The sequence below is a fragment of the Triplophysa dalaica genome, chromosome 3 (genome assembly GCF_015846415.1).
Source record: "Triplophysa dalaica isolate WHDGS20190420 chromosome 3, ASM1584641v1, whole genome shotgun sequence".
Taxonomy (NCBI): Eukaryota; Metazoa; Chordata; class Actinopteri; order Cypriniformes; family Nemacheilidae; genus Triplophysa; species Triplophysa dalaica.
The window spans coordinates 16,865,272-16,879,047 of NC_079544.1; positions in this window are offsets into that span (position 1 = coordinate 16,865,272).

Here is a 13,776-nt window from a genome sequence, read left to right on the forward strand (position 1 = left end):
TCTCACAATTTCTGTCTGAATACTTGATTCTGATTTCTCCGTTCTTTTTTTTTCATTTTTACAATGCAATAGTAATATATTTGTCCATAAAAATACTGTAGTGTACTACAGAATTAACTTCAGTAATTTCCTAGATGTTTTTTAACACACAGTCAGTAATGATCAATGAAAAATGAATCCGTATTAATTCAAAGACATTTGCAATATCTCATTCATGTTCCTTCTTGTTCTCCCTTCTTTTTTAGCCATTTTATCAAGCGTCTTTGGCATTGTAAGTATATGTTTTGACCACACTTTCACAGTACTTAGGTTTAGATTAAATCAAACTACATTTTGCAGCAAGTCAGAGTCATCGATATCTTAATAAATGCATTAAAGGGATAGTTCTTTTAAAATGCAATCTAGTATCTTGCACCTTTGATCTGCTATGTGTATATACATCAGTAATAAAGAAATACTTTTGTAATTCATACAGACGTCTGCTCAGTATCTCACTTATTGTCAATCATATATCTTTTCTCAATTCTGCTTGTGTCAACAGCAGCTACATACAGCCCAAAGGCTATTTAGAGCCCAGCATCTTCGGCTTTGTAAGTACATGTTTTGACTACACTTTCTCAGTATTTAGGTTAAGATCAAAAAAAGCTATCTGTCATCAGTGTCTTTAGTTTTATCTTATCATTTCTTAATCATCACTAAACCGTACCAACGTATCGTTTAAAAACAGTTAATACTGTCCAACATCAGCAAAAGTTAGCAACCGTATAGTCTCAGCCTCATGTAATGTTCAGACCAAACGCCTATGTCGCGTTAAGCACGAGTGATTTACATGTTAAGTCAATGCAAAGACGCGATATACCTACTTGCGGCGCGAGTTAAAAAGAGTTTCGTTTTGGCGAAAATTTACGCCACGTTAACCAATCAGGAGCTTGCTTTAGTGAGGTGATTACAAGCTTTCCTGTGGCTCAGTGGTAAGAGCATTGCGTTAACAACGCAAGGTTGTGGGTTCGATCCCAGGGGATTGCAAATACCTATGTAAAATGTATAGGATAAAGCAATGTAAGTCACTTTGGATAAAAGCATCTGCCAAATGCCTGAATGAATGAATTAGACGACGTAGCGGGCGGAGGCAGAAATCCAAAACTGGAGGACAAAATAACTGTTGCTGTTTGTGGACACACGGAGCTGTATGATTATTTTTCTTACTTTTATAGAAACAGGAATAACAAGGATCTTGATTGGAAGAAAGTGAGTGAGGAGGTCGGAGAATCTGGTAAGTTGTAAAAACGCTCTTTACTCAATTTGAGCTATATATACATATTGAGATATACATATATACAAGGTAGCTAACCCTGGTAAATTGAGCTTATTCGCCATATTTTACAACTACTTTCCCTGCTAAAGAGTTCATGTGTTTATTCAGAGGAAGTGTGCAGAAAGAAGTGGAAGAGTTTGAGGGACACATATTTAAAGGAGAGGAGAAAGGAGACTGAGAAGAGGAGTGGGTCAGCAGCAGGGTCAGGGAAAAAGTGGAAGTACTTGGCAGTCCTGTCTTTCCTAAAACACTCCGTCTCCCCACGGGACACAAGCGGGAATATGGATAGGGGGGATGAGGAGAATCAGGCCGCAGGGTACGACCAGCCCGAGGACCAGGGCGAGGCAGCAGCAGCAGTAGGTGTGTTAACAAGTGAAGCAATACAACAGGGCAGATATGTTGTTGTTTTTAATGATGAAAAGTCTAAATTAATTTCTCTGTACAGGTGTAATGTCCAATGTGGGTAATGTTGTATTAATATTTAAAATTGTCATGACAGAGCCGACTGGTTCTTTTGATGGCAGTGAGCCTGGGTCTCCTCTTCCAGAACCTGCTGCTGCTTCCCCTGCCGGCCCTTCAAGATCTGCTGCTGTACCCAGAGGTGTGTACAGGCAATAATGACCATGTTTACATGCATATTTACAGTAAGCACTCGTAGCCTCACACAACACTGACGGTTTGTGAATGAGTTTAATCCTTTTCTGCCTTCTCATTGTACAAAATGTGTTATCATTTGATACAGCTCCACCAAGAAGGAGAGCTCAGAGAACACCTAGGGAGCAGCCATCAGAAGTGGAGCGGCTGCTCCTAGAGGCACTCCGAACCCGTCCTGTAGCCCCAGCGCCGCCTCCACGCTCAGAGGATGAGCTCTTCCTCTTGAGTCTGGTCCCTTCCCTGCAGAGATTGCCTCCTAAAACGAAAGAATTTGTCAAATTTCAAATTCATAAATTAATTTATGAAAGCAGCACAGTTGTGCTTAATTTGGAACAATTGGAGCCAACAGACTAGTGTTAAATAAAAAATAGAAGCAGCAATCTCTGCAGGGAATGAAACAGACTCCTTTCTCCTCTACTTCACTTTGGCCCTCACTCTTCCCTCTTCCAAGCAAGATCCTTTTAATTCCTGAATGTATATAGTTGTAAATGTTCTTTGTATATAGTTTTTATATTATTTATTGGATTTGTTTGAAATAAATGTTCTATACAAAGACCAAACGTTTTGGTGTCTTACTTTGTACATAACATAGAAAATCATTATTAATATTTGTTACATAAAAATAGTATTTCTATGTTAAAACTAAAATAATAATTATGTAAATTCACTCTAATTATATCCTATTGCAAGTAAACTCACAATAGTATAGTAAAAAATAGTTATTAGTGATTGGTATAGTGTAATGAGAATGCAGCAACGAGACAGGAGTTAAATTTGGAGACTGGCTCCATTTATCATTTGAAAACTATAAAAATCAAACTTGAACAAAAAAGATGAAAGATTTACAAGATAGGTTGAAAAGATGTAATTAATTACAATATTCAAAGTGTGGAAATAAGAAGAAAAACAATAGGATGGGAATAAGTATCAGAGCTTAACATAAAGGACATCACAGTATATAATGAGCAAAAACTATTCAGTCAGTTGCCACGGGACTGCTCTCTCTGCAGAAAAGTGAGCCATGAAACTGTCCCTTACCCGGATGGCCTCTCTGGCAGAATTGTTGGCTGCAACCCGACCGAGACTCTGCTGCGACTCCTCTGGACCTTGCACCGCCACCCTCACATCAGGTGCCTCTACAGATCTCCTCAGAAAGTTTTGGAGGACACAGGTCGCTTTCACACACCTCTCCACAACATGAGGCTTAACCTCTATGAGGCGGCGATACATCCTCCACTGTGATGACAGGATCCCGAAAGCATTCTCCACCACCACCCGGCCTCTTTAGAGACGGTAATTAAAGACCCGTCTCTCTCGAGGAAGGGTGCGTCCAGGAAATGGCCTCATGAGATTTTTCCTGAAGGGAAAGGCCTCATCTGCTACAAAGACATGGGGCTGGGCTCCTCTGTGGTAAGCTCCTGGTAGAGGACGGTCAGGTGGCAGATGGAGGGTGCCACCACGGGGTGCCTGGCCAAAGGCTGAGTTGGACAGAGTCCCACCATCACTCGTCCGGCCATATCCCCTGACATCAATAACCTGAAAACAATACCTTGCATCCACAACAGCAAGGAGAACAAGGAAAAAGTTCCCTAGTAGTTGAAGAACTGGGATCCTGTTTTGGGGGGTGCCTTTACCAGGACGTGCTTGCCGTCCAGTGCTCCACAGCAAAGCGGGAAGTTCCACCTGTCCTCAAAACTCACTGGAATGGACCTCCATTCATCTGTGGAGGGCACAGCCATGAACTACTCCACTAAGTAGTCCCAGATTGCAGTCGCCACGTCTGGGACAATCATGCAGACTGTGGAGACACCAACACGGAAGTTGCTGGCCGGGTCCGGAAGGAGTCTCCAGTGGCAAGATATCTGAAATAAAGAGAAAATAGAAAATGAAATAAACATTGTTATAAATGCAGAGTGAAATTCCATATTAGCAAATATACATTTACAATACTCGTGTTTGTGACATCTACTTTTCACTTTAGTTTTTTTACTATGTGAAGAGTTTGTTTCCAAAACGCTATAAATCCATTTAGATTAATTTTGAGTTTTCTTTTAAAGAAAGTGGCAAGATGAAAACCACTATTTTCTGTTTCAAAGTTTCACATACCATCTTTAGGTTCTAGTAACATATAGAATTTAAATTTCCAGATTTTGATTTTTAAAGATTTATTACAAAAACTGATAATTTTACCCCCAAAATACAATGAATCCATGACTCTTATTATTACAAATGCAATAAATCTGAACTCAATACAAAACTAATCTCAAATATAGGCAACGGACTAAAAATAGATTCAATCAGCCATCGCTACTAAAATAAATTGGAATCAAACTCGTAATATGTATGTGGAGGTTTTCAGTCATTAATTACTTGAAATCACACAGAATATTAAATGATTTACTGACTGGAGACAGATTGATAGGCGCTCTGCAGGTGGAATACAGCGCCTGTAGTTGGTGTCCTGGAGGGAAGTCCTCCCACCGACACGGGACAACAGGTCATTAAACTGGGAACTGCTCAGCCGGAAGTACCGCTGAAAGTGGCCGTCATCCAGGCGCAACTCCTAGAGGAGCTTGTGAAACTCACCAATCTGGGTGCACCTCCAAAGGATCGGATGGACACAGACACGGCGAAGCGAATCTGACGCGCGAATGAAGCGAGTAAACTCAAAATGTTTTGTCATTATTTAATTACTAAGTCTAATGTACCCCTTACCCGCTGTCTGTGCCTGGGTCCTCTGTCCGTGTCTCACCCTGTTGTCACCCCGTCTCACCCAATATCAGTTTCCTAGATGGCCATCTGCCAAATCATTAAAAACAATTATAGCAATACTCCAGAAGGCGACAAAAACACTTTTTGTGAATAGTTTTCAAGACAGCATGATTTTTTTTCCCAAGTACTCATGTATGACCTGCAAATTTGGAATTTCAGTTATTGTTTCATGTGGAAAGACGAGTAGATCATGAGCCCTCCAGTCTAGCTGTGTGTATGTGATTAGCCAACTGCGCGCATCACTTATGTTTCCCGCTGCCATTGCGGACTTTTGTACATTTGTCATCAACTTGTTCAAGTAAAAAAAGTACTTGTCCAAAGTTATCCTGTTAAATCCTGTCTGGCCTGGAATAGCCTCTTTCATATCCGAGTCCCCAGTGTTGGGAAAGTTACTCTGAAAAAGTAATGAATTACTTGTTACTAATTACATATTTAATAGTGTAATTATATTACTATACAAATAACTCAACAAAAAGCATTTAATTACTTATTCCTTATTACTTTCTTTATCCTACATCAACCTTGATTCAAATTGATTTAAGGATAGACGTGAAACGGATTATTAAATTTGTTGCATCGTGCTGCTGGACTCGTGGTCTTTGAGGAGGGCAGTTGTCGAGGTCGAGGTTGATTCTTAGGGCATTCAGCTCTCCCAGGGGAAAGAAGTATGGCGTGGGGAGTTAGAAACAGAAGAACAAGAATTAGTTTCCTGAAGCTCAGTGGTAAGAGCATGGGGCTAACAACGGCAAGGTGGTGGGTTCCACCCCCGGGATTGCACATACTTAAAAACAAAATGTATAGGATAATGCAAAGTAAGTCTCTTTGGATAAAAGCATCTTCCAAATGCATAAATGTTAATGTAGTTGATTTGTGTGCATCAATATCAGATTTTTTTGCTTAGAAATATTCTCAGTCCCTGACTTAGGCAAACTTTTTCACCCAGACTTTCTCTCTCTCTGTTCCGCCTCTTCTGCCAAAAACTCAGTGTTTCGTCACAATTTTCACACTGATGAGAACAACATCCTGCACAATGTCTCCTACTTTGTTTCAACACTGACTGATTAACTTTCTGGAGTTTAGCAATGCTCAGCGTCCCCTCTACAGGAAAACCATGGTGTTTAATTAAAAGCTCTATATCTAACATGCTTTTTAAGCCATATAATTTTCTAATTTGTACATAAGCTGCTTGTAAATGTAACTCGTTTGCTAATGCAGGCAACCAATTCTGTTACGTTCGGAGAGTATCTGCAGTCATGCACCATTTGTCTCACATATAGGACGACGCTCACGGTTAGATGACTCATTCGTTTAGAATCCGGACACTCACGGCTAGAGCCCACGCAAACTAACGCTGCAGGTTAAAGTCAAAACACGCAGCTCTCTTAAAGTCAGATTTGCCTATGCACTTTTGACCAATTATGTGTCTCAATGCCCCAGAATGAACACACACTGGATCTCAGAGGACGACCAATCTCTCGCTCGACCCAATCAGCACGGTACCCTCGCACCATGACAGAATGGGATGTTCTTTTCTAATTTTGGGGAAAAAAATATTTCAAGGGAAATTGATTTGGTTCTCCTTCAGAGTGTCCCACTAAATTGTTTTGGATCCTGATGCTTTTCTCCCCAGTCCACGGGAGAGTGGATGGCCCCTTTGTCCCTGAAGGCTAAACGGGGTAGGTTAGGACCCTGATTCAAAGATGATCAATCACCGTCTGACCCGAGGTACAGGAATTCCAGTCGAGGGATCCACACTTCTGATACCAAATTGTGGTTAAAAACATTTTCTGAGAGACGACATCAAGAGTTTTCTTTAAAAATATTTTATTGCTTGCGAGCAGGATCAACAAAGAGCAGAGTGACAATCTTCAGTCTGCATAGAGTGGCAATTCCATTCTTTTATCCCTACTTCTCCTTTCTTCACCAATCAACAGTCTTATTGACATCAACCCATACTATGTTTCGCTCTTATCCATTGCTTCAAGGCCATGAACATCTTCCCTCCTTAATAACACAAGATATTATAAGTGGTCTTTTTGCAGAATGCAAAGCATCACTATTACTATCTAGCGAGCATATTATTCTTCTGCTTTTCTGGACATATTTTGTCGCAACTCGTTCTGCAGCATTTATCGTAGACCCATGAATGAGGGCTCAAATCGAACGGCTTATTTATTATCCACTCCTCCATGACAACATCACGGAGCTGGTGAATGTTAGAGACCTTGCATTCATGCTTGCAGTCATGCTTGGCAGCCCTGTAGTGCAATGTAAAGAATGTAATAGCAGCATTAAAGTTAAAGTTATGAGGGTAGTGGAATCAGTGGGGGACAGAGTTCAATAATGAAAAAAGCTGTTTCCTAGTCTGCCGGTTCTTGTCCGGAGGCACCTGAAGCGCCTACCGGAAGGCAGGAGAGTAAACAGTCTATGAGCGGGGTGAGAAGAGTCCTTGATAATGCTGCAAGCTCGACGCAGACAGCGTTTCTTCTGGATGTCCTCAATGGAAGAGAGTGTAGTCCCTGTGATGCGCTGGGCTGTTTTCACCACCCGCTGCAGTGCCTTGCGCTCAGCAACAGAACAGTTCCCATACCAGACTGTGACACAGCTGGTCAGGATGCTCTCTATCGTGCAGCGATAGAAGTTCACCAGGATAGTTGAAGACAGTTGGTTCTTCTTCATTGTCCTCAGAAAGAAGAGACGCTGGTGAGCCTTCTTGACCAGGCATGAGGTATTGGTGGTCCAGGACAGGTTCTCCGAAATATGGGTCCCCAGGAACTTAAAACTGGAAACACAGTATGAGAGAGTGAGAGCGATAACACCAAATTTAACACTCTTGCCTCCTTTCACACATGAGAACTTGTAACACTAATGAATCACATGACAACGGACAGGGAAAATTGATAATTGGACCAATTTGATGCTTAATTAGCACTCCATTTATGAACATTGTCTTGATTGTAAAAATACTTCTGTTTAAACACACTGTTTAAACTTTCAAATGAGACACAGTTTTTGATAGTTGAAAAACATAGGGAACAAAATATAGACATGCAAAAAAACCTTCCTATTCAAGTTAAGGTGTTTATTCAGGTGCTGTTCTTATTAGTTAAAAAAAAATCATATCTTTTCATTCATTGTCATGTTGCCTTATTTTCAGTTTCACTTTGTCAGTGATATGCAAATAAACTGCACTTGGTGTATTACACTCTTTAAGTGAACTATATTAGTCGTTAAGTACGAACTGAACATGAACAATCAGATTTGAGCATATTTAAATGAAACGTGTTAAATTAAGTAAATTCAGCAGTATTTATATAGAAATGTTATTTTTCCTCCCCAAGCTGCCTGTTATGTGGCAATGCTGTTGCCTCCTTTTGTTAAGTCATATCGTCATCTTCTCGTAATCAAAAGTGAAAAGAAAATACAGAATTTATGCATTGGAATAATCGTAATTTTGGATGCGATAGAAGTTCAGTTGACATCTCTACTGTGTCTTTGTCTAAATTTACTTTTTTGTAGGACATACCGAATTTTGATGGTAGGACAGATGAAACTAAACCCCTAAAAATCCTCAAGCCGTCCGTGTTTCTGAACCCATTGTGTGTGCCATTGACGAGGAGATGGCTGCTGCCGATCAACACGCTCCGCCGGGAGTTTCTGAAGGGAAGAAGTATGTACCTCCACATCTCCGCAACTCCCTCATAGACTGCACATTCTGTTCCGGGACCAGGAGACCCAGGGAGCTCTGAAACCCTCACCCTCCTCACCAATCGTTACTGGTGGCCCAGGATATCTCAGGATGTCTCCTAGTTTGTTTGTGGATGTACAGTCTGTGCCGTGTCAAAACCCCCCCGTCGTCTACCCGCAGGAAAACTCATGCCACTACCCATACCCCATAGACCTCGTTCCCATCTGGCCATAGATTTTCCTCACAAACTTTCCTCTGTCCGATACATTCACCTGCATTCTGGTAGTTGTGGATTGCCTGGTTTAAGGACAATGGTATCCCTGTTCTTAATTGGCCAACAAACTCGCCTGACCTTAACCCCATAGAAAACCATGGGGTATTGTGAAGAGCAAGATGCGATATGCCAGACTCAACAATGCAGAAGAGCTGAAGGCCACTATCAGAGCAACCTGGGCTCTCACAACACCTGAGCAGTGCCACAGACTGATCGACTCCATGCCATGCCACGACTCCATGCCATTTGCTGCAGTAATTCAGGCAAAGGAGCCCCAACTAAGTATTGAGTGCTGTACATGCTCATACTTTTTATGTTCATACTTTTCAGTTGGCCACGATTTCTAAAAATCCTTTCTTTGTATTGGTCTTAAGTAATATTCTAATTTTCTGAGATAGTGAATTTGGGGTTTTCATTAGTTGTCAGTTATAATCATCAAGATTAAAAGAAATAAACACTTGAAATATATCAGTCTGTGTGGAATGAATGTAACATTATACAAGTTTCAATTTTTGAATGGAATTAATGTAATAAATCAACTGTTTGATGATTTTCTAATTATATGACCAGCACCTGTATACAACCAATCGCAATTGGTTTCTAAAACCACTGAGTTTCATTTTCACCATTCTAACCAGTGGATGTCAGCAGCGAGCGGTGTTCCGCCTGCACTGCGCATGTGCAGGTTAAGTCATAATTTTGACTTTATTTCTCATAATTTAGATTTTCTTATCTCATAACTATGGCTTTCAATCTCATAATTATGACTTTTTAGATCCGGATTTTTTCATCACGTGGCGGAAATGGGCTTCCATAAAAATCATATCAATACAATAAAGTAAAAATATGCAAATACCGCGCCGCGGGAAAATTTAGGAGACCGCTCCAAATTTTCATGACGTTTCTGAATATATTATTTACGACGACGTTTTAGTGCCACGTAAAAAAAAAGATTTCGAGAATAAAGTCGAAATGTTACGAGAATAAAGTCGAAATGCCACGTAAAAAAAAAAAAAAAAGATTTCGAGAATAAAGTCAAAATGTTACGAGAATAAAGTCGAAATGCCACGTAAAAAAAAAAAAAAAGATTTCGAAAATAAAGTCGAAATGTTACGAGATTAAAGTCGAAATGTTACGAGAATAAAGTCGAAATGTTACGAGATTAAAGTCGAAATGTTACGAGAATAAAGTCGAAATGTTTCGAGAATAAACTCGTCGTAAAACGTATTTTGTTTACATGAATGTTGTATTTTAAGAGTTTAAGTTATGTTTAAGCACGTTATCTGAACCAATGAGTTAGTTCGGAAGGCCTTGCAAACACCAGCAGTCATTTTTAAAACCTCTTTATATATAGTTCACATTTGTACATTTTTATAAATCCTTAAGGATATGGCTTTTATAAACTTGATGCAACCAGATTTTTGTACATTTGGTAATCAAGCCTTGTTTTAATATTTCAATGTTTGTATTCTATTTCAATGTTTGCTTCGGTTTATCATATGAATCCATATGCAACAACGCGTTGGGACCCCCGCTGGAGTACTTGAACCAAATCCTCCACAGCCATTGTTTCTAGCAATTTTGTTATTTTTCTCAAAATATTACGAGTTTATTCTCGTATTACTACGAGTTTATTCTCGTAACATTTCGACTTTATTCTCGTAACATTTCGACTTTAATCTCGTAACATTTCGACTTTATTCTCGTAACATTTCGACTTTAATCTCGTAACATTTCGACTTTATTCTCGAAATCTTTTTTTTTTTTTACGTGGTATTTCGACTTTATTCTCGTTACATTTCGACTTTATTCTCGAAATCTTTTTTTTTTTTTTTTTACGTGGCACTAAAACGCCGTCGTAATTATTCCAGTTCAGTGTCTGATAAATTTCAGTTTTCAGTCATATAATCTTTTCTGTTTTTCAAATGCAAATAGAAACAATGTTTTTTTTACAACAGGACATAACACTATAGCCACCTGAACTGCAAATTAACCAGCTCAAGTCTCTGTAAACTGAACGAATTCAAACGGTAGGCTATGGTAGTTAATAAACAACACGTTTAAACATCAATTTGTAAATGCACTTAAATTAATTTTTCAGAAATAAAATGTGTAGGCCTTTTATTTGCTGTGATGTTTATATTCTCACATTGGCATACTGTTCTGTGCGGACGCGTTTTACTCTACAATTGCTGTTGGCGTCGCCATAATCACGACATGGAATTCTAACTCACCGGTGTCCTGTAAAGAAGGTATTAAAGAAGTCATTTGTTTCTTAGCAGCATTGTTATGGGTTTCTTAAACGCTTTTTTGTTTTCCTGGTGAGTCCATTATAATTCTCCTTACTCAAGACCAATACCTGAGCTTTGCGTAAAAAGGAAGTTATGTCATTTTGGTAATCATGGAGAGTAGGCTATCAAGTGCAAATTGCTTGAAATAACAGGAACACCCTGCCGAATATGGTAGATTGAATATAACTTAGTAAGCAAGTCTACCACACTAGTCTTATGGTGGTACATATTTTATTAATCTTGAAGCTTGAATGTTGAATAAAAGTGTCCATAGTCCAAGTAGCACTCAGATAGGCCTATCTCGTTTATATTCACCTAACACCATGTTACATTGTGGTTTAACATTAACTCAGGTAATGTGCTGAAGTATGTTTGCAGTAGCTCAGAAGCAAAGAATTCCTGTTTAACGGCAGCTTATGTAAATGGCTCAAATGTCAAGAAAAGGGGAAGTTTTAGAGAAACTTTGTCAGCATCATCTGCTAGTCACGTTGGATAACGAGGGAAAAGTGCGAAGGTTCACTGAGTTCTACACACCTGGGGGCAACATTAATCATATTCCATTCTCATGGATGGAATAATGCTGTTGACAATCTCCCCGTGAACCGAAACCCGTGGCTAAATAACATCTTGCCCTCTTCAAGCTCTGTTAACTGTACTTTGAAGCAGAACCTCAAACATTTTATTATTTATTTCTGTGACATTGTTCATGTCAATTGAGTATGTTTCGAGAGCTTCTTGTCTATGATGTCACGGTTACAACGAGTGGAAAAAATGCCTCGGCTCACAGCTCTACTGTCTCTTCCTCAGCAAAAAACACAGCATCGTGCACAGATGTTATTTTCATCTTGCACAACACCTTCCATCAAGCCATAATTAATAACCTTTCTGCATGTGAAAGGGTATTTTTAAGTATGACAAAAATACAGCTTGTCAATGCGAAATCATAGTTTTGATTGTTTATACTGTAGGAAAAGCAGCTAATTCACTTAAACTGGCGCAAATTCGATTTTCTTAAAGGTACAGTTTGTAGAAATCGCCCCTAGAGGGCACACGACCAAAAAAACAACAACAATCGCGGAACTTGATGACGCTGTGTACACTTACATTACATTCATGTATTTGGCAGACGCTTTTATCCAAAGCGACTTACATTGGAATGTCCTATACATTTATACATAGGTATGTGCAATCCCCTGGGATCGAACTGTAGAAGTGTGGAATGATGGGAACTCCACCGCTGATGGTACAGCTGATACATCAATCAGACGGGAAAAAAATTAGTTTGACACAACTCGTTCCATACCGTATATTGTTATTAAAAACTGTTGTATATGTGTATTTATACAAATAAAAGATAAATAAAAAATATTACTCACTCACGGCACATATCAGTTTTTTATATTGTATTTTCATTGGTATTAAAAAATGAAATAAAAAAGTATAAAAATTAATAAAAAAATACTATTTTCGGCTATTAAAATTTTAGTGTAGCCTATCCCTCGTTAAGTACATCTCCCCAAACCATTACAAATTTGATTTTGTTTAATGTCTTTTAATGTGAAATGCAATTTTCAATAAAGAGTTCATAAAAAAAATATTTCCGGAATGGAACAAGTTGTGTCAAACGATTTTTTCTATTTTAAACTGCCGTAAATTGTTTCGGCCGGAAGTAGACGCACTTGTTTCCGGGACGGATAGGGTAGCGACCAGCCCACGTCCACTGTTTAGAATGGCGATTTTCTCAGGATTTAAAAGCAGTTGGAAACATTTGAGATATTGTAAGTACTCAGCTGAAAAACATATATAACATTGGCCTAGTGGTTTTTTTATATCTTACTGCAAAATTCTTACAAACTATACCTTTAACATAAAATCAAATCTAAGAGGAAATTTACTTATATAGCATGGAAGGGTTAATTATACGTACCGCAGCTGTATTTACATTAATTGTTAAAAATAAATTGTTTAACAAATTCAAGAAATTCCCACATCAAGTTAAACACTTGTTCGGGACTGTAGTGATGTTTGTCTGTTGTAATGTTGGCTTGCCACTAGAGGGCACCACTACATAGTTGTAAATCACTGTGGATGAGACGTTAACAAGAAAAGAACACCTCAAAGCTTTAAAGCGTTTACTAAATTACTAGTAGGCGTATAATTTTTGTTAAGCTGTCTCGAAATTGTCTGATCTTTTGGGCACTGTGGAGAAGCTGTCACTTGGTTCATTTATCAATATTATAAATAAAATTGCATTTTAAAACTGCACAAGCAAGTCTGCTTGTATAAAGTGAGATTGTTTGCTATACGTTCCATACGTTTCTTAGAGCCACTAGATGGCGAAACACGAAACAAAAATGTGTTATTTTCAAGCACTGACTCGTGTATTATTTTTTTCCTTAGAGAGTAAATAGCGAGCGAGCGAGATAATTAATGCAAATATTATTCATTAAGAAAAATTATAGCTTTTATTGTTCATAAATGATAACTTACAATTATTTATGATGATGAATAAGTATTAACTCAAGATGTCGATTTATTGTTCAAATGTAACAAATAGGCATAGGCCTATATTAAATAAAATCATGGTGGAGTTTGTCACAACGCCGCAATTCTGTCAATTTAAGTTTATGGCCTTTTTGAAAATATATGTATGGAATATTTTTGCCTCGTCATTGTAGGAAAAGCATGCCGTCTTAACATGTTCACTTTTTATATAATGTTTGGTCAGTAATTATTTATTAGTTAATAGTCGGAAGGAATTCTCCGATATGATCTCAAGTTA